Genomic DNA, 18,463 nt, shown 5'->3' on the forward strand with positions numbered 1-18,463 from the left:
GTGAGCTCCACCTCCCCTTTACCCTTCATTGGTGCAAGTTCCCCTGTCACTGTGCGTAACAGAACAGTGGTGGGATCCAGTCTGGCATTGGTTGGTACCAAATCTGGTCTCAAGACCGTTACAGTAGAGCCTGTATCCACCAATGCCACACATGGAACTCCTTCTACTAAAATTGGTACATGACAAAAATCACTAACACATGTTCGACCCACCACAACTACAGACTCTTTGGGCCCATATTTCCCCTCCCCCAACCAAACATGTTTTCTCTTCGTTTGCCCCACTCCTTTGACCCCTGATGGAAAAGTCTCATGGTCGGGATGAGAGTTGAGGGTCCGCACATCCCCGCTCATGCGGACCCCAGGCCGTTTCCCTGGTTCCCCGCTACATTAGGACACTGTCTGACTAAATGTCCAGTCTGACCACAACCCCAACAAACCCTTGGTCTCGTGCGAGGACGTTGCTCGGCTTGAAGTGTCACAGATCTAATTAACTCAGTTATCTCTGAGACCCAGGCTGGTCTTTCACTTAACCCCTCCCCCACATCAGCAGACCTTACTGGAACAATATTGTGATGACTCTCTTCCAATTTAGGGGTTCCACAAACAATTTCTCTCTCCAAAGCCATCTCCAAAGCATCCTGTAGGGTATGTGGGTGGGCCAGTTGAGTTTGTCTGCGGAGCTCCACAGGGGCCAGGGCCTGGACGAACTGGTCTCTTGCAAGCTCCCCTTGAACAGAGGGAGGCATGTGGGCATATGCACGTCGAGTCAGATTCTCAATGTCGTTTGCTAAAACTCTCAGCTGCTCTCCAGGAAGCCTGCGTCTATTATTCAGTTCAGAACGCAGGAGGCCTGACTGTTCAAATTGGCCAAAACGTCGTTTCAGAGCACCGACAAGTGCATTATAGTCATGTCTGTGTTCAGGGCTTAGAAGTAACAAGCAGGACAGGGCATCGTCAGTTAGGCACATAGCCAATTCAAGAGCTTTGCGGTCCTCTGACCAGCCTCCAGCTCGAGCCAGCAATTCAAATTGAGCATGAAAAGCTTCCCAATCAGCTTTGCCTGAAAATTTGGGTGTTTTAACAGTCACTATAGCTGTAGCGCCGCGGCCGCCACTGCATTCATATGCGTCGGCAGACAGCGCGGATCCGTGGGCGCCGCCATGTTTATTTACATCGTCAGGCAGCGCAGCTCCGTGGGCGCCGTCATGTCCATTTTTATCCGCACCCGGCGGGGTTCCAAAGGTGCCGCGGCGTATATTTACATCAGCCGACAGCGCCAACCCTTGGGGGCTGCTATGTTTGTTTTCATTAGTACCTCGCGTTGTAACATGGGCGCCGCCATGTTTGTTTGTTTCTCTCGTGACTGTTCGGTAACTCTCGGCGGCACTCGGCTCTGGTAACGAAAGCCCGGCGTCTGCTGCCATCCGCCTCGTGGCATCAATCACACGAGCTCTGTGAGATTCCCATCGATCTTCCTGCTTAATCAAGTGCTCAGGAGGCGACATTGATCCATCCAGAGCCCCACGAAACCTTTGACTTTGGTCCTTAGATTCGGACTTTATTTTTCCTTGGGTCTTCTTCCACATCGCGTTGGTTGCAGGACGAAAAATAAGTAAATGCGGCTATCCAGTTCACTTCTGACACCAGTGTAGCAGACTGAAGAAGGTCAGGAAGCGTTTAGCAGTCAAAACTTGTCTTTTATTGAACTTTTGCACGTTCAGACAGGGTAATCCTTTTAGCTCTTCACATAAAACAACTCTCTCTCTTGTAAACCAAAGAAAAACCCCAGATACCTGTCAATCTCTCGAAAACCCGCCCCCTCCCTCTCAAGTGCGCAGACTCCTTTTTCCCATAATCCAGCCCCTTAAAGCCCTACATTACCCAACATAAATACACGCCAAACTACAACAACCAGGAACTGTATTTAAACCTTTTCTAGCATGCTACAATATTTTTTCAGCAGGAATAGGAGTTCAGTGTCTGAAAAAAAGTGTTTCATGCAGAACCAGAGATGTATAGTAACGAAGTAGAACTACTTCACTACTGTACTTAAGTACTAAAAGGCAGTATCTGTACTTTACTGGAGTATTATTTTTTTCTCCTACTTCCACTTTTACTTAAGTACATATTTTCCATGAGTTTAATACTTTTACTCCGATAGATTTTTTATGTGCTGCATCGTTACTCGTTACTAGGGGTGTCAAAATGATTGATATCAGTTCAGTAATAGGTCATACCCGGTTATTACGTGATGACGTCATTTATCTCCTATGAGCGATGTCGCAATACTATGGCGGAGGACGGAGGCGCGAGGGCGAAGCGGCACAGCATACCAGCCGCTAGTTTACTGTTAGGGAGAAATATTGTAAAACTTCACCTCTGCCTATCTCTCGCTCTCTCACTTTGGACATTTGACCCGCTGGCCAGTTTGTAAGGTAACTTTTCCTCTCTTCTTAGCTGTTAAAGCTGTGGATCCAGACATGAGCGTGCCAAGTTTTCTCCACTGTGTCTATTACCTGTGATAATCGCGTATTCTTCCCGCCATGGGTGAACAGCGCTTGTATTTCTAAAGCCCTTTCTGTTGAGGACAATAACCAATCATAGCCGTGTAAGACCCGCCTGTCATCGCTCAAAAAGCAGGCGGGATAATATTGACATGAGTTTATTAGCTGTAAATGCTTATGCTGTCTTCTGTGCATGAGTTTTGTTTGATACATCCAGGAAGAGTGTTTTCTTTGAGCAGGTCAAATTAAGGGCACAGTTCGTATATCTGACTGCTGTATTAAAGGACAAAATTTTATTACAAAAACCCCTTTAACTGTCACACCAAGACAAAAGCAATAGAATGTTTTTGATTGCATTTCTTAACTCCTAATGTCGCTAGTTAACACAATCAGTGCATTTTTATTCAACACATCCCATTATTTCTAAAATATCAGCCTCTACCAAATGGTTGAGATGTTGGTTTATGGTAAAAGTACCAGAATTAATAAATATACTACAGAAAATATGAACTGTAAGACCAATTTCATTAAAAACATAATAAAAATAAATAAAAATTATTATTAAATCATAGCCATAAGCCATAAAATAGTTCAGATTTTCATTTAACACAGTAATATACACATTTTCCTGTTTTTTTTTACAATAAAATCAAAATCAAGTGAATTTGTGAAGCAGGATTTAGTTTGCTTCTTTAGTTTAAAGCTTTTTATTTTAAAGCAATCAAACTTCAAAACTCCCAAAGTGTGAGTGTGTTTGTGTGTGTGTGAGTGAGAGTGAATAATGTGTAAGAGAAAATAACAGTGTGATTGAACGTGTGTGTGTGTGTGTGTGTGTGTGTGTGTGTGTGTGTGTGTGTGTGTGTGTGTGTGTGTGTGTGTGTGTGTGTGTGTGTGTGTGTGTGTAAGAGAGAGTGTAAAAACAATTGCAACCTATGTAATGTCCCCACAATTCACAAAAATGTGTGTGTGAGAGAGAGAGATAGAGAGAGAACTGTGTGTGTGAGAGTGTATGAATGTGTGAGAGTGGGGAGAGTATACATTTAGGTGTGTGCAGGGCAGTGTGTGTGTGTGAGAGAGAGTATATATATGTGAGTGAACATGCTGAATTATCTCATCAGTGAAGGCATTTTCTGGTAAAAGGGCCTGACGATGTGAGCTCTTGTACTATAGAAACTATTTACAGAGAAAAACAGTATGATAAGCCATGTTTCTTTTCGTTCTGCTTAATCAAGTACCCCAAAAAGATATTTAAAATAAACAAAACAATTAGTGTATTTTGACTGCTTTCTTTAATAACTACATTACACAATACTTGTACTTTTACTTTCAGTACTTGAGTAGTAAATTTTGAAATAAACTACTTGTAATACTTAAGTACAAAAAAATGTTGAATACTTTTGTACTTCCACTTAAGTATGGTGCTTAAAGAGCACTTCTACGTCTACTCAAGTCAATTTTTGATAAAGCACTTGTACTTTTACTTAAGTATGGGTCTCTGGTACTTTATACATCTCTGTGCAGAACTGTTGCAAACAATTTAGTTGCGTTGAATTTAAACAAACAAATTAAATTGAATAATGTTCAACTTAATTTGTTTGTTTAAATTTAACACAAATCAATTGTTTACAACCACTTAACGGAAACAAAAATTTTTGTAAATCCAAGGAATCATCTTTGAATATTTTTTTTCATGGTAAGAATTTTTTTTTTCATGATCCATATTTTACATTGAACAGTAAAGCAATCCATGACATACTAATATTTCTTTTTATTTACTTAAGAGGTTTATGGATTTGAAATATCTCTTGAACTCTTTAGATTTTTAGTTTGATGTACTTTTTTAATGTTTTTTAATAAATAATAGCACAAAACTGTTATCTATGATTGCATTTAAATTGCAGGTTTTTTATGACCAGCTTACATTTTGTTTTTTAATGTTACTCAATATCTGTTTTTGGCAAATAAGTAGATGTATTGATTACGGTGAAAAGAAAGTAAAAAAAACACACACACACACAAAATGGAATGGACATAATTTGTCTTAAGTTTAAGTTTATTAAATTTATAGAACACTTTCAAAACAGATAGGAATAAAGTGCTGGACATAAAAGTGCTATACATAAAAGTGCTGTGAATAAAATGCTAAATCAAACAGTAAGAGGTGAAGAAAATACAAATAGCAATAACTGCTTAATGAAGCAAGTGCAGACACGTTAAGAACATTAAGAGCAGATTAATACTTATTAAAAGCTAAAGAGAACAAGTGAGTTTTAAGAAGAGATTTAAAAACAGGTAAAGAGGTGGCCATTCTGAGTTGTACAGGCAAATCATTCAAATACTCGCCACCGAAAAAGCTCAGTTCCCCTTCGGTTGGGGAACTCCAGTACTATAGGTGGATTTGATCTAGAAAATCCATGTATGGGAGGATTCGGTTCAGAAGCCGCTTGTCTGAAAGAGTATTGAATGGGCCAATGAAAGCAATGAATTGACAGCGTAAGCTTGCGCAGGTGTGCTCCATTGCCAATTATCCCAGCATATAAGCACACCTGGCGCGAGCAAACGCCATCCTTTTCGCTTCAGAGACTTTTCTGATCGAGTTCATGAGGGTTCCTCTTGCTGCTACAGCGACGTCGAGTGAACGAGTGTCTCCCGGTCCAGAGCGAGTCTACGCAGCGGCAGACGGTCGAAAGTTGCAAACTTTCCTAAAAAAGCAACACAGTCGTGCAGCAAGTCCTTTTCAGGATGGCGCTCCGACTGTGCGTTTCTGGTTGCGGGGGTTTCCTGGCTCTGGATGATAGACACGATCACTGCATTACATGATTGGGGGTTCAGCATGTTAATGTGGTGCTCAGGGGCGGTTCATGTCGTCATTGCGATGCCATGACCGTTGCGCAGTTGAGATCGCGGCTAACTTTGGTAAGAGAGCGAGCCACCCCAGTCGGCTCCTGCTCTGCAGCGGGCACTCGGGCAGATCTGAGGGTCTCAGCGGGAGATAATCCGCCGCCTAAGGGCTCGCGGACCTCCCACTCCTCCAAGCGCTCCATCCAAGCTTCAGGTACTGGGAGTGATCCATCTAACCAGATGGTAGCTCTCACGCTCGCTGACACCGCCATCAAAACGGATCCTGAAGAGGACATGTTAGCCGTGCTTTCCCTGGCTGCTTCGGCCGTAGGGTTGGAGATGGTTCATCCCCCAGCTCCGCGGCCGGACCGACTAGATGGGTGTTACGTAGAGGACTTCGAAGCCTCTCGTCCCCTTCTTCCCGGAGGTGCACAGTAGGCTCATGCAGTCTTGGAGGGCACCTTTCTCTGCCCGCGCTGCGTGCCCCTCCGCCCTCAAAACTCTTGACGGTGGAGCTGCCAGGGGGTATAAGGCGATCCTGCCAGTGGAAAGTGCCATCGCGGTCAATCTTTGTCCGCGTGGCGCCCCTACTTGGTGCGGTCCCCCCCGTCTCCCGTCCAAAGACTGTAGGTTATCTGTCTCCCTCGGAGCTAGAGCTTACAAGGCTGCGGGCCAGGCTGCTTTAACCTTGCATGCGATGGCCACCTACCAGCGCTACCAAGCTGCACGAGGGTGCTCTCCGGACTACTAAGTCCGCCGCGTGTGCCCTGGGGAAGACGATGTCCACACTTGTGGTCCAAGAACGCCACTTCTGGCTAAACCTGGCTGATATGCGCGATGTTGACAAAGTTCGCTTGACTCTTCCATATCTCAGGCTGGCCTGTTTGGCGACACCGTCTGTGAATTTACCCAGGAATTCAAGGCGTTGAAGGTGCAGTTGGATGCGATGGGCAACGTCATCTATCGGCTGGACCGTAAGCTCGCTCCGCCCGACGAGCCGTCCACCTCCGCTACTCCTCGCCGAGGGCACCCGCCCTCGCATCGAGCACGTCGGAAGCCGGCAGCCCCTCCTGCCCAGGGCACCGTTAAGTCCGGTAAACGGACCGCGAAGCGTCCCTGAGACAGGCCATCCAGACAGGAGGAAACTTGCTCTTTCCCCGCTGGAGGGCGGGGCCCATATTCCAACTGTACTTTTCAGTGCCACCAAAATTTAAATGAAAGAGCACTTTTCCCCTTCTCCGGATGTGACAGCTCAAGCCCTGCCAGTCTGGGACACGCCACTTCTCAGCTCGCAGGGTCCACATGCTCCGCCAGCGGCTCACGGGTGCTGGGGGGACGGTCTCCTTTCTCCCAGCCCTCGGGCCCCCTCTCCGGAGTCAGGGTGCGGAGCCAGAGCAAATCGATTTCCTCCAGTTTTTCCGTGGGACCAATCCTAGATCTGCCCGTTTTGAATCTCTGTCTTCACAAGCTGCCGTTCAGAATGCTTACGCAGAAGCGCATCCTCCGATGCGTTCGTCCTCATGATTGGTTTACAGTCATAGACCTGAAAGACGCGTTTTTTCATGTCTCCATTCTTCCACGCCACCGCCAGTTTCTGCGGTTTGCATTCGATGGTCGAGCGTGGCAATATAAGGTCCTCCCCTTCGGGCTCTCTCTGTCTCCGCAGGTCTTCACCAAACTCGCGGAGGGTGCCTTAGCGCGCCTTTGGCTTGCGGGCATCCGCATACTCAATTATCTCGTCGACTGGCTGTGCAGAGGATCTCTTTTCACGGGATGGAGCTGGACTCGGTCACTATGGTAGCGCGCTTCTCCGGAGAGCGCGCTCGCCTGTTGCTGAACTGTCTGAGGGAGCTCGACAGCAAAATAGTGGTCCCACTGAAATACTTTCAGAAGCTCCTGGGGCATATGACATCCGCTGTGGCTGTCAAGCTGCTCGGATTGCTCCATATGAGACCACTTCAGCACTGGCTTCTAGATCGAGTCCCAAGATGCGCATGGCACGCGGGCACACACCGGGTCTCTGTTACTGCGCTGTGTCGCCGCGCCCTCAGCCCTTGGAACGACCCCTCTTTCTGCAGGCCGGTGTGCCTCTGGGACAGGCGTCCAGTCATGTTGTGGTTACAACAGATGCTTCCAACATGGGCTGGGGAGCCGTGTCGCGGGCATGCGGCTGCGGGCCTATGGAAAGGTGCCCAGCTGCATTGGCATATCAATCGCCTAGAGCTGTTGGCAGTGTTTCTCGCTCTCCACCGTTTTTTTCCGGTGTTGGAGCAGCAACATGTGCTGGTCAGGACGGACAGTATGGTGGCGGCAGCGTATATCAACCGCATGGGGGGTATGTGCTCTCGCCGAATGTCTCAGCTCGCTCGCCGTCTGCTCCTCTCAAGTCATCCGCGGCTGAAATCGCTGTGCGCCATACACATCCCAGGTATGCTCAAACGTGCAGCCGATGCGTTCTCACGGCAGCAAATTCATTCTGGAGAATGGAGACTCCACCCCGAGTCTGTCCAGCTGATATGGGCGCGATTCGGGGAGGCACAGATCGATCTGTTTGCTTCCCTCTGAGAACGCTCATTGCCAGTTGTTCTTTTCCCTGACCAAGGGCACTCTCGGCACGGATGCACTGGCCCACAGCTGGCCTCGGAGCACACGCAAGTATGCGTTTCCCCCAGTGAGCCTGCTCGCACAGCTATTGCGCATGGTCAGGGAGGACGAGGAGCAGGTTCTGCTACTCGCGCCCCTCTGGCCCAACCAGACCTGGATATCAGAGCTCTCCCTCCTCGCGACGGCCCTCCCCTGGCAGATCCCTTTGAGAGAGGACCTACTCTCTCAGGGGACATGGCACCATCTGGCACCCTCGCCCCGATCTCTGGAACCTCCACGTGTGGTCCCTAGACGCGAGGAAGACTTAGGTAACCTACCGTCTGCGGTAGTTGATACCATCAGTCAGGCTAAAGCCCCCTCCACGAGGCGCGCCTACGCCCTGAAATGGAGTCTATTCACTGAATGGTGTGTCTCTCGTAGAGAAGACCCCCGAACTTGACAGATCAGTGTTGTGCTCTCTTTCCTTCAAGAGAAGTTGGAGAGCAGGCTGTCGCCCTCCACTCTCAAGGTTTACGTGGCTGCCATCTCTGTTTATCATGATGCGGTAGCTGGCGGCACCGTGGGAAAGCACAACCTCATCATCTGGTTACTCAGAGGCGCTAGGCGAATTAATCCAACTCGCCCCCCCTGTCATGCCCTCTTGGGATCTCGCCCTTGTTCTCACGAGCTTGCGTACAGATCCCTTTGAGCCACTCGAATCAGTATCCTTAAGATTTCTGTCCCTGAAGACAGCTCTGCTGGTCTCGTTGGCCTCCATTAAGAGGGTCTGGGACCTGGAGGCATTTTCGGTCAGTGACTCGTGCCTGGAATTCGGGTCGGATTTTTCTCACGTTATCCTGAGACCCCGCCCACGTTATGTGCCCAAGGTTTCTACCACTCCCTTTAGAGACCAGGTAGTAACCCTGCAAGCGCTGCCCCCAGAGGAGGCAGACCCAGCCCTTTCCTTACTCTGTCCAGTTCGCGCTCTGTGCATCTATGTGGACCGTACCCAGTACTTTAGATCATCTGAGCAGCTCTTTGTCTGTTACGGTGGTCGGCAGCAGGGAAGTGCCATGACCAAACAAAGATTATCCCACTGGATTGTGGAGGCCATTTCATGTGCTTATTTGAGCAGAGGTGAGCCGTGTCCCCTGGGAGTGCGTGAACACTCCACTTGGAGCATTGCATCCTCTTGGGCGCATGCACGCGGCTCCTCTTTAACAGACATCTGTAGAGCTGCGGGCTGGGCAACACCCAACACATTTGCAAGGTTTTACAATCTGCGATTAGAACTGGTTTCCTCAAAGGGTATTAGGTAACCCTTGGTGATTGAGAAAACAACTCGATGGGGTGTTGTAACACGCTTGCGGTGCCTTTTTTCCCTAACACGGAGAGATGTTCACCTTCCTATCTGTCAGTAAAGTTCCCCGTTCGGTGAGCCCTGCAGATTCCTCCGTGGCCCCCAGCTTTGACTCAGCGGAGGAGTCACTTGCTGGCCCACTACGTTAGGTCTGCCCGCTGGTCAGCCCGCGTTTTGGGTATAGGTGCTGGCTATGTGCGATCCCCACTGGCAATTCCAAATGCCTCCCCCCCCCCCTCTTGGGTGAACCCGTGCCTTCCCTATCCGCTAACCACCTTCTTATGTGCACTCCCCCTTCTTGGGGCTAGTCCATATGTAATTACCATTTTGTCTCCCCCATTGGGTGCGGATGGTCTCCGCAGCGTCCTCCCTACCAGGATTGCATGCTTCCCATCGTGCTGTTGTATTCCTAGAATTATCTAGACGCTAGCGACTCCCAAAAAATATACCTATACCGTAAAACTTCCTTTGAAGTAGGGATAAGTTAGGGCCAAGGCACTTTGGAGGCCCACTCCTTCCATGATTTGGGTACGTCATGCTTGCTTGACTGCCTTCTCATCGGAGGCGTTGGTAAGGTGCAGTCATTATGGTGTTTGCCATAGTTCTCCCATACGTGGATTTTCTAGATCAAATCCACCTATAGCACTGGAGTTCCCCAACCGAAGGGGAACGTTCGAGGTTACAGAAGTAACCCTTCGTTCCCCGAGGAGGGGAACGGAAGTGCTATATTCCATCGCCATAATGACTGTTCCTTAGCTGTTAAAAAGTCTCTTCAGCTTAAAAGGATGGTGTTTGCTTATATGCTGGGATAATTGGCAATGGAGCACACCTGCGCAAGCTTACGCTGCCAATTCATTGCTTTCATTGTCCCGTTCAATACTCCCGCGGCTTCTGAACCGAATCCTCCGATACGTGGGTTTTCTAGATCAAATTCACCTATAGCACTTCCGTTCCCCTCCTGGGGGAACAAAGGGTTACTTCTGTAACCTCGAACGTTTCCTCAGAGTTTCAGCCTTGAAGTAGGAATTTTCAATAATTTAAGATTATAAGATCTTAAACTTACTGGAGGTTAAGGATTAATGAGGTTAAGGATTCCTGGAGGTTAAGGATGCAGGAGAACTGATATTTACACACCAAATTGTGTAGGCACTTGGACACAAACAGAAGAATTATAAACTCAATCCTGAAAGGAACAAGAAAACCAATGTAGGATGAGAATGACATTATCTTATTTGCGACCGTTTTCCAGGAAATTGGCAGCAGAATTCTGGAGCACTTGAAGTCAAGCTACCTGGGATTTAGAGATGTCATACAGTAGAGAATTACAGCAATCCAAGTGTGAAGTTATAAAAGTGTGCATAATTGTCTCAAGAGACTTTTTAGGCAAAAAGTGTTTTATTTTGGAGAGTTAACTTGAGACAACAACCAAAGAAGGATGTTTGTCCAGTGCATGGTGATTGTCGATAAGGACACCGAGATTGTGTACACAACTTGAATTTAAACCTGACAAATTGCCTAAAACAGAAGTATTGATCTCTGTTTTAGCTTTACCTGCCAACACTCCCATTTTCCACAGGAGTCTCCCGTATTTTACACCCATTTCACAGCCCACCGCCCCGGTCTCCCGGACTTTTATAGACAAATGTTGGCAGGTATGGTTTTAGCAGATTTAGAGGCTAAAAATTATAGCTTTAATCTTGGAGTAATTTAATTTAAAGTAAATAAGAATAGTTTGAAAGTTTGACCTTAGTTTGAAAGCAGGACAGTAATGTAGGCTGAGCAGAAGGGTTGTTGCTTTTTAGCGGCAGGTATATCTGACAGTTCACTGTTTTATAGTTACACACTACTCACAACTGGGAAACATTTGATCTTTCTTCTTACCAAACAAAATTGGCATATACAACCTATATCTGATTAATGTATAAATATGAACGAGGCCTAAAACTGATCTGAACCATCCATAGAATACATGTGGTTGTTTTTTTTCTGCTGTGCTTGGTGTACATAAAAATGCTACAGGAACTGTACCAATACCTGTGCTGGCCATTTCTACTGCACTGAGCTGCATTTCCTGATGTTTAATAATTTGTAATAAAAATACTTGTATATAGTCACATTAACACTTTAGATTTTTGATACCTAATTTGTCATCTGCATCCTGACTATTTTAAGTTATGATATAGTAACAAAGTCATTTATTTAGATGACAGGAGTACATCTCTTAAAAACAACAAGTATTTGCATTTACATTACACAATGCAAAACTTTCCATTTGTACCCTTAAGGAAATGTGAGATGGTGGTTTGTGTCTGCATCATTTCCCACTGTTGCTTTTTCAATGATGTATGACTTGCATTGACACTGGATTAAACAATCTGTCTGTTTACATGGTAGACAAAAGGCACATGTTCATTTCAGATATATCAGATCAGGCACATGTTCATTTCAGACATATCAGATTCAATTGCACATTTCATTGAGGTCTTGGGTGGATTATAACTGATATATGCTACAAGTGAGATTAAATTTATAGTCGGGTCATTGAACGACAAAAAAATGGTCCTAATCAGACTTTTTCGGCTTGGACATTAAAAATGTATTTTTATGTTAATAATAATGTTGCGTTTTAAAGGTATTTATTTTATGGGTTTTAGTTGTATTATCCAAGTTAGTTTTATAAATAATTGATTAATATCTGTTATTTGTAATTGTTATATCGTCTATGGCTACATTTACATTTCTTGACATATCTTTATGATTTTTTTGATGACCAGCTTAAATGTTCTTTTTAAAAATTAACTGTAGGTGTACTGATTGGGCTAAAAAAAAATCAATGCAATAATGGATATTATTAATCAATGATGCCTTTATCAGTTACATACGACCCACATCGACAGGGAAATATCTGGTCTACTTGCCGAACACAAATGACAAATTCAACTTATACCTGATTATTTCTTAAAATTAATGGGCCTAAACCTGAACTAAACATACCAGAATCCATGTGGTTTCACATTGCCAGTAGCAGAAACAGTATCTGAATTTGTCAATCTCATTTCAGACACTGATAAATGAGGATGAAAATGCTAATTGTAAATCTGATGCACATTGTTTGAATACTGAAGGAGGTTGTTATTGCACATGTAAATCTGGCTGTATTTCTAGCAGTGGAAACAAGACATTTTTTAGCAGGACAAGGAGTTCAGTGAGTTGGTAGTTTTTTCAAGTGCTTCTTAACTGGATTTGACCCATACTTTACATTGAGCAGTGAATCAAACCGTGACATTTGAAAAAAAAAATGACATTTGAAATCAAAACAGTCATCTATGGCTGTATTTAAATTGCAGCATTTTGATGACCAGCTTACATCTTGTTTTTAAAAGTGACCCATTTCGGATATCTGTAACTGGCAAATCAGTAGATGTATTGATTACAGCGAAAAGTGAAAAAAAAAAAAGCACAATACAGAATGGAAATCATTTGTCACTGTTTTTCAGTCACATATTAAAAAATACAAATGACATAATCAACCTATATTTGATTTACTTCTAAATATGTTTAGGCCCTAAAACTGATTTGAACCATTCATAGAATCCATGTGGTCCTTGATGTACATATGACAGTTTGTGCTCAGTGAAGGGTTTTTTTTTTTCGGTGAAAAATTTACTTTACTAAATATGAACTTAAATGGCGGTAAATCTGAATTAATACTAAGGCAACTTGATGTGATGTATGTGACTTAATGTATGTGCTACAAAAACAGCATCTGAATCTCTGTTCATCTCTTTACAGACTTTAATGAATGTGTGAATACCAGCATTAATTGTGGTCCAAATGCAGAATGTGTCAATAATCAAGGAGGTTATGCCTGCATATGTAGAACTGGCTACACTCCCAGCAATGGAAAGGAAACATTTCTTGTTGGACAAGGAGTTCAGTGTGTTGGTAAGAGCACATTAGAGTTTAGTTATGTTTGGCAGTTTACTGTGTAACATTGCTTGCGATTTAGCACAATCATTTTCTCTTTACATTTTGTATTATTATCTATCTGTGATTTAAAGACAGAAATAAATGTAATGATCCCAGTTTTTGTGCGAAAAAAAAATAAAAAAATCCTACAGATACCAATACCTGTGCTGGCCATTTCTACTGCACTGAGCTGCATTTCCTGATTTTTAATAATTTGTAATAAAAATACTTGTATATAGTCACATTAACTCTTCAGATTTTAGATACTTAATGTGTTATCTCCATCCTAAAAAATTTAAATTACAATATAGTAACAAAGCTATTTATTTTTTTTATTTATTTATTTAGATGACAAGAGTACATATTTGAAAAATGACAAGTATTTACATTTACATTACACTGTGCAAACTCCTCCATAGCACCATTAAGAAGTCATGAGATGGTGGTTAATGTCTGCATCATTTATTACTTATTTTTCAGATGACTTGCATTGACATGGGGGTTATACACTCTGTCTGTTTACATGGCAGATAAAAGGCACATGTTCATTTCATGTCGGATTCAATTAGACATTTTGCTGAGGTCTTGGTGGGTTATGACTGATATGTGCTACACAGGAGGGGAAATTTATGGTCGAGTCATTGAATAACACTCTCAAGAAAATTGAACCTAAACGGTACCTAAACAGAACCAAACCAGTCTTTTTGGCTTGAACTTTAAAATTATTGTAATATTTTTAATAATAATGTATTGTATTAGTAGGCTATTTTTAATTAGTTTTAATATTCATTCATTCATTTTCTTGTCGGCTTAGTCCTTTTATTAAACCGGGGTGGCCACAGCGGAATGAACCGCCAACTTATCCAGCAAGTTTTTACGCAGCGGATGCCCTTCCAGCCGCAACCTATCTCTGGGAAACATCCACACACACACACACTACGGACAATTTAGCCTACCCAATTCACCTGTACTGCATGTCTTTGGACTGTGGGGGAAACCGGAGCACCCAGAGGAAACCCACACGAAGGCAGGGAGAACATGCAAACTCCACACAGAAACGCCAACTGAGCCGAGGTTCGATCCAGCGACCCAAGGACCTTCTTGCTGTGAGGCGACAGCACTACCTACTGTGCCACTGCCTCACCCTAGTTTAATATTATTATTGAAATTAGTTATATCAATTATCAATTATTTTTCAATACATGCTATCTGTAAATGTTAAATTGCCTATAGTCTATGGCTAAATTTCTTGACATATCTTTAGGATTTCTTTGATGACGAGCTTAAATCTTTTTAAAAGTGAACTGTAGGTGTACTGATTAGACTGAAAAGAAGCTAAAAAACAATGCAATGTGGAATGGATATTATTAATCTTTTTTCAGCTACATGCGACCCACATTGATAGGAAAATATCTGGTCTACTTATCAAACACAAATGACAAATTCAATTAATGCTTTTTTTTTAAATATAGATGGGCATAAAACTGACCTAAACATATCAGAATCCATGCGGTTTCACTTGACCAGCAGCAGAAACAGCATCTGAATCTCTTTTTCTCATTTCAGACATCAATAAATGTGTGGAAGAAATAACTGATTGTGGCTCAAATGCAACATGTGTGAATACTGGAGGAGGTTACTATTGCACATGTAAATCTGGCTTCATTTCCAGCAGCGGAAACAAAATATTTTCAGTAGGACTAGATATTCAGTATGATGGTACAAACCGTTTTTTGTAGTGTTTCTGAAATCGGTTTGTTTCATGACCTAGATTTTACACTAAAAATATAGCAATCTTTGACAATTTACTATTTTTACATGAAAGGTTTATAGATTCAAAATATCTCTTAAAAATATACATTTTTCATTTGATGTACTTTTTTAGCAGCTTTCAATGAATAATACCTCAAAACAGTCATCTATGGTTGCATTTACATTGCAGGTTTTTGAGGACTAGCTTACGTATTGGTTTTAAAAGTGACCTATTTCTGAAATCTGTTATCAGTAGATGTATTGATTACGGCAAAATGAAAGTTAAGAAAACACAATAGGGAATGGACATAATTTGTCACTTTTGTCACATTTTTTCAGTCACACATTGTATAACTCACAAAAAAATGACATATTCCACCTATATCTGATTTATTTTTAAATATAAAGGGAGCCTAAAACTGATGTGAACCATCCATAGAATAAATTTGGTAGTTTTTTCAGCTGTACTTGATAAACATACAGTATGACAGTCTGTGCTTGGTGGGGTATTTTTTCAGGGAGCTTTGTGAAGATTGTACATTACTAAATATAAACTTAAATTGAATTAAATCTGAATTAATATTAAGGCAACTTGATGTGATGTACTCCATGTGACATCTGTGCTGCAGAAACAAATATCTGAATCTCTGTTCATCTCTTTTCAGACCTTGATGAATGTGTAAATGCCAGCAATAATTGTGGTCCAAATGCAGAATGTGCCAATAATCAAGGAGGTTATGTGTGCAGCTGTAGAACTGGCTACACTCCCAACAATGGAAAGAAGACATTTACTGCAGAACAAGGAGTTGAGTGTAATGGTAAGAGCACATTGGAGTATAGATACATTATGTTTGGCAATTTATTATGAAACATTGCTTACAATCTGATAGTTTTCACTCAGAAAGACAGAAATAAATGTAATGATGCCAGTTTTTGTGGAAATAAAAATACTACAAGTACCAATACTTGCATTTCAACCGCTATGGCATTTCCTAATTTTTAATTATTTGCTTTTTCAGTGATGTACAACTTGCATTGACAGAATTACACAATCTGTGTGCTTAAATGGCTGCTAAAAGGCACATACAGTTGAAGTCAGAATTATTAGCCCCCCCCCCCCCCCCCCCTGTTTATTTTTTTCCCTAATTTTTGTTTAACAAAGAGAATATTTTTTTTAAATACTTTTCTAATTATAATAGTTTTAATAACTCATTTCTAATACCTGATTTATTTTATCTTTGCCATGATGACGGTAAATAATTTTTGACTAGATATTTTTTCCAAGACACTTCTATACAGCTTAAAGTGACATTTAAAGGCTTAACTGGCTTAACGCACTTTTGCAAGTTTTTGTATAACAATGTTCTGTAGATTATCAAAACAAAATATACCTTAAAGGGGCTAACAATTTTGTCCTTAAAATGGTTATTAAAAAATTAAAAACTGTTTTTATTCTAGCCTAAATAAAACAAATAAGATTTTCTCCAGAAAAAAAAAAATATATATATATATATATATTATAAGACATACTGTGAAAATTTCCTTGCTCTGTTAAACATCATTTGGGAAAATTTTAAAAAGGAAAAAAAATTCAAAGAGGGGCTAATAATTCTGATTTTAACTGTATTCTTTTCATATTAGAATCGATTTTGGGGGGGTATAACGGATATGTGCTAAACAGGAGGGGAAATTTGTAGTTGGATCACTGAACCACACACTTTGGAAAAATTGTTCTAAACAGTTAGAGTAAGACACTTGAATAGAAAGGTTCTACAGTTTCTTTGATGACCAGCTTAAATCTTCTAATAAATCCTATATCTGCATTTGGCAAATAAATAAATGTACTGATAAGGCTGAAAATAATGTTTCATCAATGGTGCTTTTTCAGTTATGACCCACATTGACATTGAAATATCTGATCTGTCTATTTTCCTAGTGACTGACATTCAATTCAGGTCTGATTTATTTCTAAATATGAAAGGGCCTAGGCAACACGGTGGCGCTTTAGGTAGTGTTGTCACCTCACAGCAAGAAGGTTGCTGGTTCGAGCCTCGGCTAGGTCAGTTGGCATTTCTGTGTGAAGTTTGCATGTTCCCCCCATGTTTGTGTGGGTTTCCTCTGGGTGCTCCGGTTTCCCCCACAGTCCAAAGACATGAGGTACAGGTGAATTGCCTAAGCTAAATTGTCCGTAGTGTATGAGTGTGAATGAGTGTGCATGGATGTTTCCCAGAGATTTGCAGAGAGGTTGCAGCTGGAAGGGCATCTGCTGCATAAAACATGTGCTGTACAAGTTGGCGGTTCATTCCGCTGTGGAGACCCCAGATTAATAAAGAGACTAAGCCAAAGAAAATGAATAAATTAATGAATGGGCCTAAAACTAAACAGAAAATATCAGAGTCCCTGTGGTTGCTGTTCCTTGCTGATTGTGCAGTAAGTCAGTTTGTGCATTAATAGAGAATTTTTCAGTGACTTTTTCTGGTAATTATATTAATCCAGCATTAGGTGGTGAGTGACAAACTATTATGATAGAGTCATTGAATAGTTAATTTAAAATTCGAAAACATATTGAATGGAGTAACATTAGACAAGGTAAAATGTAAGTTACTTAATATGACTCACAACAGTTAAATACCATCTGTCTGCTTACCAGACATTAATTATTTATTCAATCCATATATTATTTATTTCTCTCTATTAATAGGGCCTAAACTCGATCAGAGATTTTAGCCATCTTATTTTTCTATCCTGCATATTATATCTGATTTGTTCTACATGTGGGTAAAACTGTAATTGGGTCACTTAAAACCATGTAATATAAATATGGCCTGTGTTTTTCAGTGACTCTTTCAGCAGGTTATATTAATCCACCAGTAGGTGGCAACAAACAGTTATGAGGGAGTCATTGAATGGTTTATTTAACCATTTTGTTTTAAAACAAGAATGCATTCAGGAAAGACATGCCACGGTTAGAAATGGTAAAACATTCATTCTTCATTGGCTGAGCAAAATAAACAATAAACTAAACTTACAATACAGTGTAAAATGTAAGTTATAAAATATTAGGTAAAATGCCACTTTTGAATGAAGTGAATCTGAATTAATGCTAAAAATTTTGATGTGATACATTTATGGCATCTGTGCTGCAGAAATAGCATCTGAATCTCCATATATCTCATTTCAGACACCAATGAATGTGTGAATACCAGCATTAATTGTGGGGGAAATGCAGAATGTGTCAATAGTCAAGGAGGTTATGCCTGCAAATGTAAATCTGGCTACGTTTCCAGCAGTGGAAAGGAGACATTTACTGTAGGACAAGGAGTTCAGTGTGTTGGTAAGAAACAGTTTTATTTGAATGTTCTTCTCAGCTAAATTTGCTTAATTACCAGAATTGTTTTAATCAAATTATGATATTTCAAAAGTTGTATAACAATCAAGTTTTTGTATAACAA

The 18,463-nt window shown here is 41.9% G+C and overlaps 1 protein-coding gene across 5 annotated transcripts in view; it reads left to right on the plus strand.

The window, feature by feature from the left end:
- Positions 1 to 18,463, plus strand: part of adgre5a (adhesion G protein-coupled receptor E5a) — a 56,255-nt gene that overhangs the window by 10,248 nt on the left and 27,544 nt on the right. For 4 of the 5 annotated variants that reach the window (XM_073945032.1, XM_073945031.1, XM_073945035.1 and 1 more), the window contains exons 4-6: positions 13,083 to 13,235; positions 15,677 to 15,829; positions 18,193 to 18,345. The gene's annotated coding sequence lies outside the window, so the exon portion shown is untranslated. The remainder of the gene's footprint in view (positions 1 to 13,082; positions 13,236 to 15,676; positions 15,830 to 18,192; positions 18,346 to 18,463) is intronic. The other variant, XM_073945033.1, reaches the window with a different exon arrangement.

The sequence above is a fragment of the Danio rerio genome, chromosome 3 (assembly GCF_049306965.1).
Source record: "Danio rerio strain Tuebingen ecotype United States chromosome 3, GRCz12tu, whole genome shotgun sequence".
Classification (NCBI taxonomy): domain Eukaryota; kingdom Metazoa; phylum Chordata; class Actinopteri; order Cypriniformes; family Danionidae; genus Danio; species Danio rerio.